Source organism: Halichoeres trimaculatus, unplaced genomic scaffold, assembly GCF_033239565.1.
Source record: "Halichoeres trimaculatus isolate MK-OKI-2021-1 unplaced genomic scaffold, fHalTri1.1 fHalTri1_scaffold_23, whole genome shotgun sequence".
NCBI lineage: Eukaryota > Metazoa > Chordata > Actinopteri > Labriformes > Labridae > Halichoeres > Halichoeres trimaculatus.
This window is the reverse complement of record NW_027437201.1, coordinates 10442169-10454793: the sequence shown is the minus strand read 5'-3', so window position 1 is coordinate 10454793 and position 12625 is coordinate 10442169. Positions and strand designations below refer to the sequence as shown.

Below are 12625 nucleotides of genomic sequence, written 5' to 3'. Positions count from 1 at the left end.
GTGTTTCAGTGTAAAATGTGACCCTGTTAACTGGTGACTGTCAGCTGACCATCACTGACATGTTGAGCTGTGAGTCAACAAAGAGCATAGTCATTTTTTGCTCCAAAACACCAGTAGCTCTGTAATGGTCAGAACTTGATAGAACTTGACTCCATGGTATACAGGAGGTCCTCGACTTGCGGCAATAAATATAAGTACGTAAAAAAATAGAGAAGGTTTCAAAGTTACACCACTCTATTAGTAGGCTCCTACGACGCTTACTAGTTTTTGACGAGGAGTGTGTATGAATACACACATAGTCATAGTGTAGATTGTCTGTGATTGTGCTTTGTAATTTCCTAAGTATCGTCACCTTTTTCACATCGTTTCCCATGAATATGAAGTGTAATACATGTGTTTAGATAGTTATTTATAGATTTAGGGGGAATTTAGGGTAAAAATTCGATTTACTCAGAATTTCAGGTTATGGCACATCGTAGGAACGGAACTCATTCGTACCTCCAGGGCAGTCTGCATTATCGTTTCTTACAACCGACCACAGAACATGCAGACATTTTTATGCTACTTGCAGCTTTAATTTCGTGTTTAAAGAACGCTAACTCATCTGATTGAATGGTGTTAGACGCTGCTTACCGTCTCCTTATCATCATGAAAAAAAGGGGCGTCAACAAAAAATTTCATCATCATTGTTGACAAAAACAACCCTGCATCCATCATGTTTTGAACTAAGTGAGGTTTTAATGAGGTGTAACCAACAGCCAGCTAACAGGTATTTATGTAAACATTGTATCATAAAGCCCCTGTTAGAATAAAGGGAGAATACTCAGCTCCCAAACACATTTGACAATAAGAACACTCTCTTCAATGCTCCCTAAGCCTCAGCTCTTCTGTATCGAGAGCTGAAAAGAAAAGCCTGACCTTTCAATGACTTTCCCACTCTGCTGCTTTGTTAATGCAGTGACAGTTGTCTGCGCTCTCTCTGGAGTTTGGTTCATTGGAACCCTTATTTCTAATTCTACAATAATGAGATTAAGACACAGCCTCACAAAGGGAACACTGGGACGGCTGGGAAACATTGCTCATGACATAGTTCTGCACGCCAAGCTGCATCACCAGCTGCTGCTGGATGTATGACTGTTTGTTTACCAACAGGTCTGAGGATGTACTCAGAATGGAAGATTAACTTTAAGCTCCTGACCTAAAGGAAGAGCTCTGATGTGAATGCTAAACCCACACCAATCCCAGACTAGTCAGAGTCCACTACTCTCTGTGTTTGTGTTCATATCTGTCACATTGTGTGTTTCAGCGTGATGTTAAGCTGTGGCTCGGGCATGTTAACGTTGTTTTGTCCACAGAGTGCTGTGTTCTTCAGCGGCTGTGATTGTTCCCTGTCAGCTGGCCTTTAAATAGTGCCCCCCTGAAGCGCGATAACATCCAATTTGATTTCCCTCCACATGGTTTTTATCAAAGTCATTATCAGAAGGCAGCAGGGTGGCTCACTGTGCGGAAAACTATCTGTCAGCTGGACATAATACACTGGAGCTCCCAGAGGAAGTATTCAGATCAGAGACTGAAGTAAAAAGGAACACTGCAGCTTGGCAGTACTGCAATCAGACACAAGTCTTTCCAAAGTTCTCAAATTTTTCCGGTTCTGACATTCCTTTTAAAATTGTTTGTTGTTTTATTTTTAGTTTATAGTAACTTACCCAAGTAAGTTTATCATTTTGTGAGAAATCATAAATCATATATTTGTATTTCTAAAATCTTTTATATTATTCACACAAGTATTTCAGAAAATTCTGCAATGTACAGTTTCAGTGCAGCTGTGCAGCTTTTTCTTTAAATGCATGATTATTACGTAATTGGGGGGTGCCACCAGTTTGGTTCAACCAACTATTAATCCATCATGCTTTGCAGATTGAAACAGCCACTTGTTTGAGAGTGCCAGCTTCTGGCAAAGTTCCACAACACAGTAAAAAGAACCACAGAATTTCTTTTTACAAAAAAAATGTGAAGCAAAAGAGTTAAGCGATCCCCTTTCTAGCTGGCTGCAGAATAGGTAACATTTTCTGAAGTCAGTGCATTTAAAAAACAGATTAAAGAGTCCCTCTGAGGGCTTTCCAAGTGACCTTGAAAAAGTCTCCCTTCTAGGTTCATGTCTGATCATAGTCCACAACTTAAAATGAGATTATCAACGCCAAAATAGGTTATTCTTAAATGGTGATTCTCAGTTTCCCCATCAGGGTTGGATCAGATACCTTAACCGTACGTCAAAGTCTCCATGACAACACACACCGGCTGATAAAGTTTAGTGGTGAGAAGAGAGATCTGTGTTTTCTCTGCTGTGATTAATTTTGTAGTGATGGTGGACACTGGAGCCTAACTGTCAGACACAAGCTTAACTGTTGTGCTAATGTTTATTCCAACTCACATGCAGTAGTTATTCTGTTTAAACCAAAGGGCAACATCCAGTTAGTAAAAATGAAGCCTAAGTGGAAGTGCTAACAGTCTGCTTGAGGCTGGCTGCAGAAAGACTGGGAATCACGTACACCCCCAGCCAAAAAAAAAAAAATTCAGACTTTACAGCCTGGTTCAAAAAACAGCTTGGGTCTAAAACGCTGATTCCACTATCAACACACACTGTACGATGAGTGAATTTTTTTCTTACTCAGCGGTTTAGAAGTTATTAGGACTGTTTGATTGTCCTGTCAGAGACAAAACTCAGGACATGTGACTGACGGGCGCCTTGTAGCTGTTTGAAAAGAAACCCACAGGAGGCACCATATCAAAGGTGGCTGTGTCCGTGGATTGGCTTCATTTTACAATATCAGGAACAGACGGGTGACGTCCCTGAGGCGATGTCCATGTTTGCCTATGGTTCAAACTTGAGGGTCTAACAGTAAAATGAAGAGTGAGGTTACTCTAGCTCTGCCTGGTAGATGAGCACTGGCAGCTAACCAGGATTCACTATATTATGCATCACAGACGCATCGCAGAGCACAAGGCTGCCTGAGTAGTGCTACATATAGCTGGCTACTAAACTGAGGTACGAACTGACAAAGTTTGCTAGTTGTCACATTTCAAACTGTAGCACTAAATAACCGTTGATAAATACAATTATACAATACAATATAAAAAGTTGTCTTGAGCAAAGAAAAGAAGAGTTTAAAAGAAGATTTGCTCTCCATCCGTTTCTAAACAAACACCTTGTTTAGAGTCAAGTCTTTGTAACAGTGTGCATGTGACTTGGGGCCAAAGGTGTTGCTGCAGTCCTCTTCAAGCAGATGGTCTTCACAGTCCCTTTAAATACTAAGAAGCTAAATTGTTGAAATTTGGCCAAATAAAGAAAAGAACGTGAGGTTCAAATAGAAGAAAACACTTAAGTTAAGCACTTCAGATTTTTGCTGTAGTTTACTTCTCAACATGTTATTTTTTTCTGGAGCACCTGGAAACTAACTGAAGAGGAGCAGAAATGAAGTGAATAAAGAAGCATAAAAGAAAAAAAAAACACTTCAAATTTGTGCAGTAGATAACTTTTCTTACAGTCTTTTCTTCATGACCCTGAAGGATCATTTTTTTTAAATTACATTTTTCTCTGTTGAGCATAAAAGGAAGTTCATGTTGAGCTGAGGTTTCATTGGTGAACACGGCACATTACAGGTGCATTCACAGCATTTAAGAGGTATCAAGACAAACAGAAAGTTTGAAAGTTCAGAATCTTCTTTGAGCACGAAGTGATTCATCTAACTTTAAATAAGCTTCATTATCTCTCATCCATCCTGCAGCATCGAACGCCAACACTCTGACTCCTGTGCAGGAAGTGGGAGTTTTCCTGCTCACTATCATTTGGAGCCGCTGTCGCCTCATTAGCAATCTGCTCACCTCGACACTAACTTTTAGCCTGGATGAAAAGCTGCCTAAGCTGTCATTGTTACAGCTCAGATCTCTGTGTTTGTAGGCTGGGGGAAGCGAGCACATTTCAGCCCTGACTCTGGCATCACTCTGTCGGCTGCTGCCAAGCCAAAGGGGCTGCAGCTTTTTTATGCTCCTGTATCTGAAGGACAAATAGGGTAACAAAGGCTTTATCGGTTCGTCTTTTCCATTTAATACTGACACGTTTTTCATGCCAAGTTGAGACAAACTTTAAGGCAACTTTTTACACTTCAATACTGAAATAACAGAATCAATATAACACTATTTGTTATCATTAATACTAGAAATAGTCTATTCTGGTCCCGACATGTAATTTTAGGAGTGTAAATAAAAGCACAGTGCAGAGCTCTTTATCCTGAGTGTATAAAATGTCAGTGAAGAGAAAAAGTGAAGTGATTTCCTCCCTCTCCATGCAGGGAAAGGTCTAACTGATGAGAGTACAGTCCTTTGATTCACCTTTATGATATTTTTCAGTCATCAGAGCTTCCCTTTGGGCTCCCCTGGGTGCTCTGCTTAGTCTAAATGCTTTGCTTATCTGGGAAGCTGGAATAAATTTCAACCATGCCACGTTGTTTTTCTTCAGGAACGTCGGTCACACAGTCGTGAGAATTTGATTGAAAACATGTTGACTGGAGGAGCGATCTATTATGAGATCTGGTGTCTGGAGTAAAAGTAATCTAATTGAATAAATTGGGCCGATAGTGAAGGTTTTTTGACCTTGCCTTATCTCTTAGCACAGGCAGATACGCTACGCCAGCTATTCAGCAACCGTATGCAAATATATCCCGATCATTATCGGGGATGCTCTCTGAACTCAATTAGCAAGTATGATGTGCTGATAACTTTCCATTAGCATACATGCTATGCGTCTACGGAGCAGATGAACTGAGTGAGCTCAGATCTGTGTAGCATGGCTGCAGGAAGTTACCTGATTAGAAGAGAATAAATAAACAAAAAGCAGCTAAGGTGTGAGCAGTAAACCCCTTACTGTGAGAGCAGGAAAGTAAATGCAGGGCACAGCCATCAGTCAGCGGTAATGAGGTGATTTTTCTGACACTGACAGTTTGATGGAGCATATTTATCATAATGATGCCATATGTGTACCATGTCCAAGTCTGTCTTAACGTGTGGGAGGTGCTATGCTCGTCTTGGACGGCCTAATTAACAACTTTAAGCAAATCTTTTTTTGTCTCCCTAAGCAGAAAATAAGGATGCCTGTGATATCCGGAGATGATTAGAGCTACCTTGATTTCCCTGCTGAAATTCAAAAGAAGAAAAAACAGAGATCATGGAGAGGGCAGGCTGTTTTTAGGAATTACAAATTCCTAGGGTGTCCCCAGAAATCCTTGATGTCTTAGCTGAAGGCCTAAAGCAAACACTAAATCCGTCGGATAAGTCTTTGATTACATTTATAGCAGGAGCTTAAATTTCCCCAGTCGTTAACATCATGCTCGTCATTGAAATCAAGTTATAAAGAAGTGGTAGGCCGCTGTCTGTTTCTCTCTGTCTGTCTCTTTCTTTTTGCATGTGAGCACCTTATTTTCCCTCTGCAGTGTAATGACCGGGCATCCCAGATGTTGCAAAGCAGCCAAGTACCCTCCCCCTGGCATTTGGCTTTGTTAATAATGCAAGCTCAAAGGAGCAGCGGCACCACAGACTGAATTATGTTAAATTAATGTCCAATCTGCAGACAGTCTCCATTCACGCTCTCATTCCTGCAAAATGGTCACAGAAATCAGCACATGAATTAAAGGCACTATAAGTGATTTTCAAGTGATCTTGAAATATTCTCATTTTGAAACATTGCTCTGTTCAAAATTTAGAAGTTGGTAATTAGCACCAAACTTTATTTCTAAATGCTTTCTCTCAGTAACTGTGGATGAGTCTGATTTTCCAGAGAGTTTTCTGTTCAAACTTGAGACTATATTAATACAAAAGAGCAGAGTTATGTTAGCTCTGCTAGCTGAAGTCGTACACTGCACTTTAAATTATAATGCATATAGTTGATGCAAGTGAGTCAGTATTGTTTTCAAAACATGACAGTACAAACAAACCTATTTGCTGCTTTGTAATGATATTATAGCAGCTACTGTCTTAATTCTTCTGTCTTAATACCTTTTCTCATTACTGCATTTGCACAAACCCGTTTTCCCCCCTTCCTTTGGCTGGACTCATCTGGCCTCACATGTGTCTGAGATTGATTTCAGTGATCCAAAGAGCCCTGAGACACAATACCATTGTATTGTCTGAGATTGATTTCAGTGATCCAAAGAGCCCTGAGACACAATACCATCCATGAGTTCAGCTCATAGACTGTAAAAAAAAATGGATGTCATCTTGGTCGCCACAAGAACTGCTCCCCCTGGTGGCTGACTGCAGTATAGGTCAAAAAATCCAGCTCTCCAGTCATTCCAGATGGGCTGTGGTCAAACTTTAAAAAATTAATACACCTCTTAGAAATGTTTTTCAGGTCCCATTGTTGTGGTGATTTGAAGATATCATTTGGCTGTCTTGTGTTCAAGTCCTCTTTTATTGAAAAAGTTTCATTTTCAGGTCAAAGTTTTGCGTCAGGTTTAACAATGATTGACAGCTAACGTATTGTGTATTTTTTTGAGGGGTTTGTAAAAAAAGATCTCTTGTCCAGACTGTTCTAGCGGGTATTTAAGGAGTGGGATATGCAGCTCTGAACATTAAAAATTTGAGAGGTTGAGTCAGGAAGTGATTAGACTCTGAAAAGAAAAAAAAAATATTGACAAATTGTTATTTTTGTTATCCTGCTCCACTCAGATTCTCCCAGAATCCCTCATTGTCTCTTCTGCGCAGACTCTGGCTGCACAACTGCTGCCAATGGCTGCGCCTGTTACAGGGATACTTTGGCTTCAAAACTGTACAATGGTAAATGACGGAGCCACATTGTCCACTCTATACACAGTGTATGGTTCAACTGAAAAAAAAAAAATGTTCATGACAGTCAAATCCAATTTGCATGATGATCTGGAACGTGGTGCAGATAGTGAATGAACACTGGTAGGACATAACAAGAACATGTCTTACAAAGATAGTCTGCTCACCTTCTGGGTACCAAGCCAAACTAAAAAACTCCATTAAACCTGGAATTACCCAAAATCTAAATAGGACAAAAAAAAATGATAATGGAAACTAAATTACGAAAAACCTCTCAAATTTCGATCAAAAGTTTTCACGCTCTCATGAGGTAGTTTTTCAGAATATTCGATATTGATGTAATAGTGTAATAGAAACACCTTTTTCACAAAACATGTCACGTTGTCATAACAACGCACCTCCCTCACCTCCTGGGCCACGATCCACTCCTAGAAGTCCCTGGTACGTGTCCACAGCCACACATATGTACTCTGGCGTTCATATTGTAACAGCTCTGATGTTAGTTCTGTGTTCAGTGCAGATGTTGGTGAAGGCATCAGGAAGGCTCTCAGCGGGTCAGAGTGCAGCAGGAGGGAGGGATGGAGGTGTGTGTGAATGGGAGAGCAGATGAGCTGTAGATGATTTGAGTTGGCATGGTCACAGCCGACAGTTTGACCAGTGAATAAAAACATTAATGTTCTAATGTTCACTAACTGGCATCATCATTATCAGCAATTCTAGTCACACTGGAAATACAGGCAAGGCGCAATTGTTCTTTATCAAAACTTCAGAAATATCAGTTTATATTGTTTACTTGTCACGTTTTAAACAACAACAACAAAAAATGCTACATAACTGTTCGTAAATTCACTACCTCATCACTTTCTGTTAATTTGCTTGGTTACAGTCATGTCAGTGAATGATGGTCCTCCATCCTGAAACTGCTCTACCAATTACAGACTCAGGTGTCACTGTAATCAACTTAAAAAGAATATTTCACACAGTGTCTTTAATTATCCCGTTTCAGTTTTATTATGAAAGATTATCCCTTAAGTGATCAGAGTTATTCTTACTTCATGGTTATTCCTTAAGCACCACCAATTTTAAACACACATTAGATATTTAAGAGTGTTTAATCTTCTTTGAAACAGCCTTTTGGACTGTATCAGTCAGAGCCCAATGTGAAGGAAAGTATAGTCTATTTTCATCCACCTCATTAAGTTTTTCACTTTAATTAATGTCAGGATGTTCTCACAGAGGAACTGTCCTGTCTGTTCGTTAGATCCCATTATATGTCTGAGCTCAGGCAGACTGCTGCCATCAAACAGGCTTCTGGGTAACAGAGCTAACATCAGCAAAAACATGAGGCCCAGCGCCTCTCACTAACATGTTAGCGGGTATCAGGTTACCGCACAAATACTGCAGATCAGTCATGCAGACGGCGTGGGAGATTTCATCAACGCGCATCATCAACCAATCGTAGAAGAAGCGTGAAGGAGTGCCGCTGCTGTGGAGGCCGATCAGGCAGAAATGGTTGATTGTAGCTGAGCTGATATTTAGCCAGAAGCTGTGAAGAGTATTGATCTGGCTCTTCTTCTCCTCATCATGTGACCTGACAGTGGGAGCTGTGGGTTTACTGGTTTCATCAGAGATAGGTTTAGCTGTTGAACTCTTGATTGCTATGTGCGGACATTATGCAGCTCCTTGAGGTCAGGAGATTCATTGATTTATTCACTACAAAATAAACAAAGCCTGGTTCACATTTCTCTTTCTCAGCTCTGCCTTTAACTTGGTGTTTTTCCTGATCCAGAAAGTCTCAAATCAATATTTTTGTCAAAGCAAAATGAAATACTTTGAGCAGAATATTTGTACTAAAAACAAACACATTCTCCTGTGGCGTGTTTTTGAAACAGTTGTTCTTATTGTCTTCCCATTAGGGATGATGCAAATTATATTTCTGTGAAAGATATAAAGCAGCTTGAAGCTAGTCCCCCTTTGGTTTGAGGTTTACACAGAAGAACAAAACAGTAACAGAGCTCAGAAAACGTCACGCATAAGAAAACAGGATGTTTCAACCATGAAGAGAACTCGTCTTTCTAACCATCACATTATATTCTGTTATTCAAAGAAGGAATCAATTTCCCTCCAAAAGTTTCAGTAATTAAACCCAAAAATAATGATCACCACATGTTTAGCAGTAATAATTCAAAGCCCACAGGTGTAGTGGATGAAAACACATTTCAGAATTAGTCTGGTGTCAAAGCGTATCAACTATATTGACATGTTCACAGCTGCAGAAAATTGAGTGAGGTGTGTAGAAGGAGGGGGGCTGTGCTCGTGTCGACAGGATGGTGGTAATAGGCTTTCTAAGAAGAGTGTGTCCCACTCTAAGGCCACAGAGCCAGAGGAATGGACTTCTAATGACTTATCCAAAGGTGTTAAATGACAGTTAACCTTTCCAGCTAATGATTAAGGTGACTTTTAATATGTGGCACACATCGGCCTTAGAAAGCATTTAGTCAGCACAGCAGTGGAGATAAATGTGCGGCATGAATATTGTATGGCTTTAAAATTTCCCAGCTCTCACAGGAATGCGATCACTGGTTGCATTTCCACTGCAGGGACTGGGTTCTTACTCTCCAAAAGGTTCCTACTCCAGAGGCACTGTTGTGTGTGAGTGCAGGAACTTTATGAGTTGAATATAACACTCAAAACATTCCTTATTGGGTGTTCCAATCCCCCTAAAAAGGGTTCTGCTCTAGAGGCAGTACTCCTCATAAAAGAAACAGGTTCTCATTCTCCAAAAGGTTACTACTCCTGGGTCACTGCTGTGTGTGAATGCAGGGACTTTATGAATCGAACATGCAGCTCTAAATATTTCTTGTTTATTTAGTCCCATAGACTGTATAAAACATGGGCGTAGTCTTCCCAGTGTCTCCCGTCTGTCTCTGAAAAGAAGAATGAAGCGCATCCGCCATTGCGGCCATATTGGAAGTGGCAAGGGCTTTGCGTACAGCTATAGGGCGCCCATCGGTCACGTGATTTAAGCTGTGCTTCTGATTGGGCGAGCTCGCAATCTTAATTTCCTCTGAAGGACCAAGTTAGAAAAAAATTTCACTGATTCAGTGAAATCAGTGACTCAAACAGGAGACGTTTTGAACCAGGCTGTAAATAAGTTAATTTCTGCTTTGGAAACAGCTTTTTTTGCTTGGTGTGTATGTGACTTCTGGTACTTCTGGAGCCAGCCTCAAGTGGATAGGCTGGAAACAGCAGATTTTAGCACTTCCGCATCATATTCTTAGACCGGAGGTTGCCGCAACTGCAGGAACCTTCTTTAGATATTAGTGACTTTGTAAATACTCGTCACATTTCAACTGCAGGGACCAGGTTACTGTCCCCCCTAAAGGTTCCTGCTCTGGAGGCAGTACTGTCCATTCAAGGACCAGGTTCTTATTCTCCAAAAGGTTCCTGTTCTAGAGGCACTGCTGTGTTAAGAAGCAGGGACTTTAGGTGGGGGATATGCACCTCCAAACCTTCCTCATTTGGTCAGTACCAACTGCCTCTCGATTGCAGGAACCTTCTTTAAATACCAGCAACTCTAAGAGATACTTCTCAAATTTGCTACTGCTTTGACATTTCTGATTGGATAATTTTTCACTGCACTCAGAACACTGTAGTGGGTACTTTGTCCACCTACCATACGAAGCTAAAATGCTCTCAGGAAATAGTTCCTGATGCTTTGGCTGTCATGGAACAATAAGCTCATTATTTGAAGTAGACAAAATATATGAGACAACAGCCAGGAGGAACATTTCAATACATAAGAAGAAAAGATCCTGGTGCTTAAGTACCTTTGGTGGAAAAGCGTTTTTTTCCTTACATATAACAGAAAAGACAAGTTATGGTAAAACTTGGTTCCAACATTGCGGTGCAGAGCAAGAGTTACGCAAAGAGCAAGAGAAATACAAAAACCATTAAGTGGAAAATGAAATTCCAGGTGGAGACACTCCAGGAAAGAGAAACTGTGTGTTATAGGACATCAATAATGGATAAAAATGGTGTATAAAGATGTGTGCATTCACAGAGACTCCATGTGTAAGTCTTAGGTTTACTTCATACCATGACAAAAGACAGAAGGTACTGTTGGATCTCCCTGTGCGGCAGACGTCTGCTCACCTGCCAGGACTGATTACGCGAGTGCTACATCTTAATGCTGCTTTATTGCCTGCTCATGAAACCCTGATGCAATCCACTTAGGTGGCATAACCACTGCCCTTGTTTCACCTTGCAGCTTTCTTACCTCACATTCTTATGGATCTTTAAATGCTGCCTTTGGCCATCATTTGTTGCACTTTGCTCTGTGTTAATGGTTTAAAAATACTCGCTCGGCTGAGATTTATAAGCTTCGAGACCCTGAGGTCATTTTCCCATGAAGTCAGTCAGGTTATTGAATGTGTTAGATCTTTATTTCCTTCACACACATGATAAGGTTTATCCTCTGTGGGTAAGTCCTCACATTGTTGTATAGCTGGTTCAACCAGGGAGTGAAGTTAAAAAGCGGATGGGCCTCTGACTCTGTAAGTAGCAATCATAATTCCCCTCTAAAAGCTTCATGCCACTTAAGTTATTAACATTTAATTTTGCAACATCAGAGTGGATTAACCCATCAGACAGTGCTCTCATAAAGGTCTGCCCATCACATCAGGACTTTTTTTATTGGAAGTGTCTGGAGCTTCTCAGCTTCTGTCTGCCAGAGAGAAAGATTCAACCTTTGTTTCACCTCTTTAGGATTCACATTTTCCCCTCCAGGGTCAAAAGATTTAGTCTTTATGGAAACCACTGATGGGTTTCTTTGTGCCTCATTGCAGCTTTATAACTACTCTCAGTTTACACATCGAATCTGGTGCGAGAAAATAAACTGTAGCCTCCAGATTTTTGACATTAAAAGCTATAAATCACATTAATATCCAAAATCTGTCTCTATATTAGTGAAATGTTTTTCTTTCTTACTGGAAAATAGTGTAATAAGTTATGTTTGGGCAGTATCCCTCTTTTTTGGAGCTCCCTGCCCTTCCACGTGCTTAAGTGGAATAGTGCTGATTGAAGATGTTCAATACCACTTTTTTTCAGACCATTATTAATGTGAAAACTCTCCTTTGGTCTTCATCAATTTTTCATACCAAGGACCCCTCTGCTATAAAATTGTATGTTACATTAAATTGGGCCCAGTACTACGTATAAATGTACCTAGTAAGATGCGCATTCAGTGTTAAGTCCTGTGGATCCTGAACAGGGCCAGCTTGAAACATGTGGTTTGCAGAGCAGTGATGGAGGCGGGACTTCCTCTGATGAAGAGGAGCTAGGAGTGAATGCTGAGTGAACCTGTGTGCAGTTTGAGAGACCCGCTGTGTTGATGAATGTGAAAAATAACACATTTGACCTGTGTTTAAAGACAATAACGTGTAAAAACTAAAATATTTGGGAATTATTTTTTTGAAAATAAAAAAAAGGCTAATCAACCACAAATTTCACAGACCCCTGTTGAAGACCTCTGCACTAGTTCTTTTGATACACAAAATTTCAATTAACACTGATAAATTATGTTGTCCCAAGACAGCACAGTCACACTCCCATTAAGTCTAGAATTAAACACTCTTTCCGTGTATTATTTGTTTTTAATTAATTAGCAAAAGTGAAAAATAAAAGTAACAATTGCCAGATTTTTAGTTATTTTTAAAAAATAATCTGAAGTGCAAAATAAAACAGTTTAACTTTTAACTCTCCCTGGTTCATTTATATTGCCTGAACA

At 40.2% G+C, this 12625-nt stretch overlaps 1 protein-coding gene across 2 annotated transcripts in view; it reads left to right on the top strand.

The window, feature by feature from the left end:
* Window positions 1-12625, top strand: part of dock1 (dedicator of cytokinesis 1) — a 252787-nt gene that overhangs the window by 175765 nt on the left and 64397 nt on the right. The window lies entirely within an intron of this gene.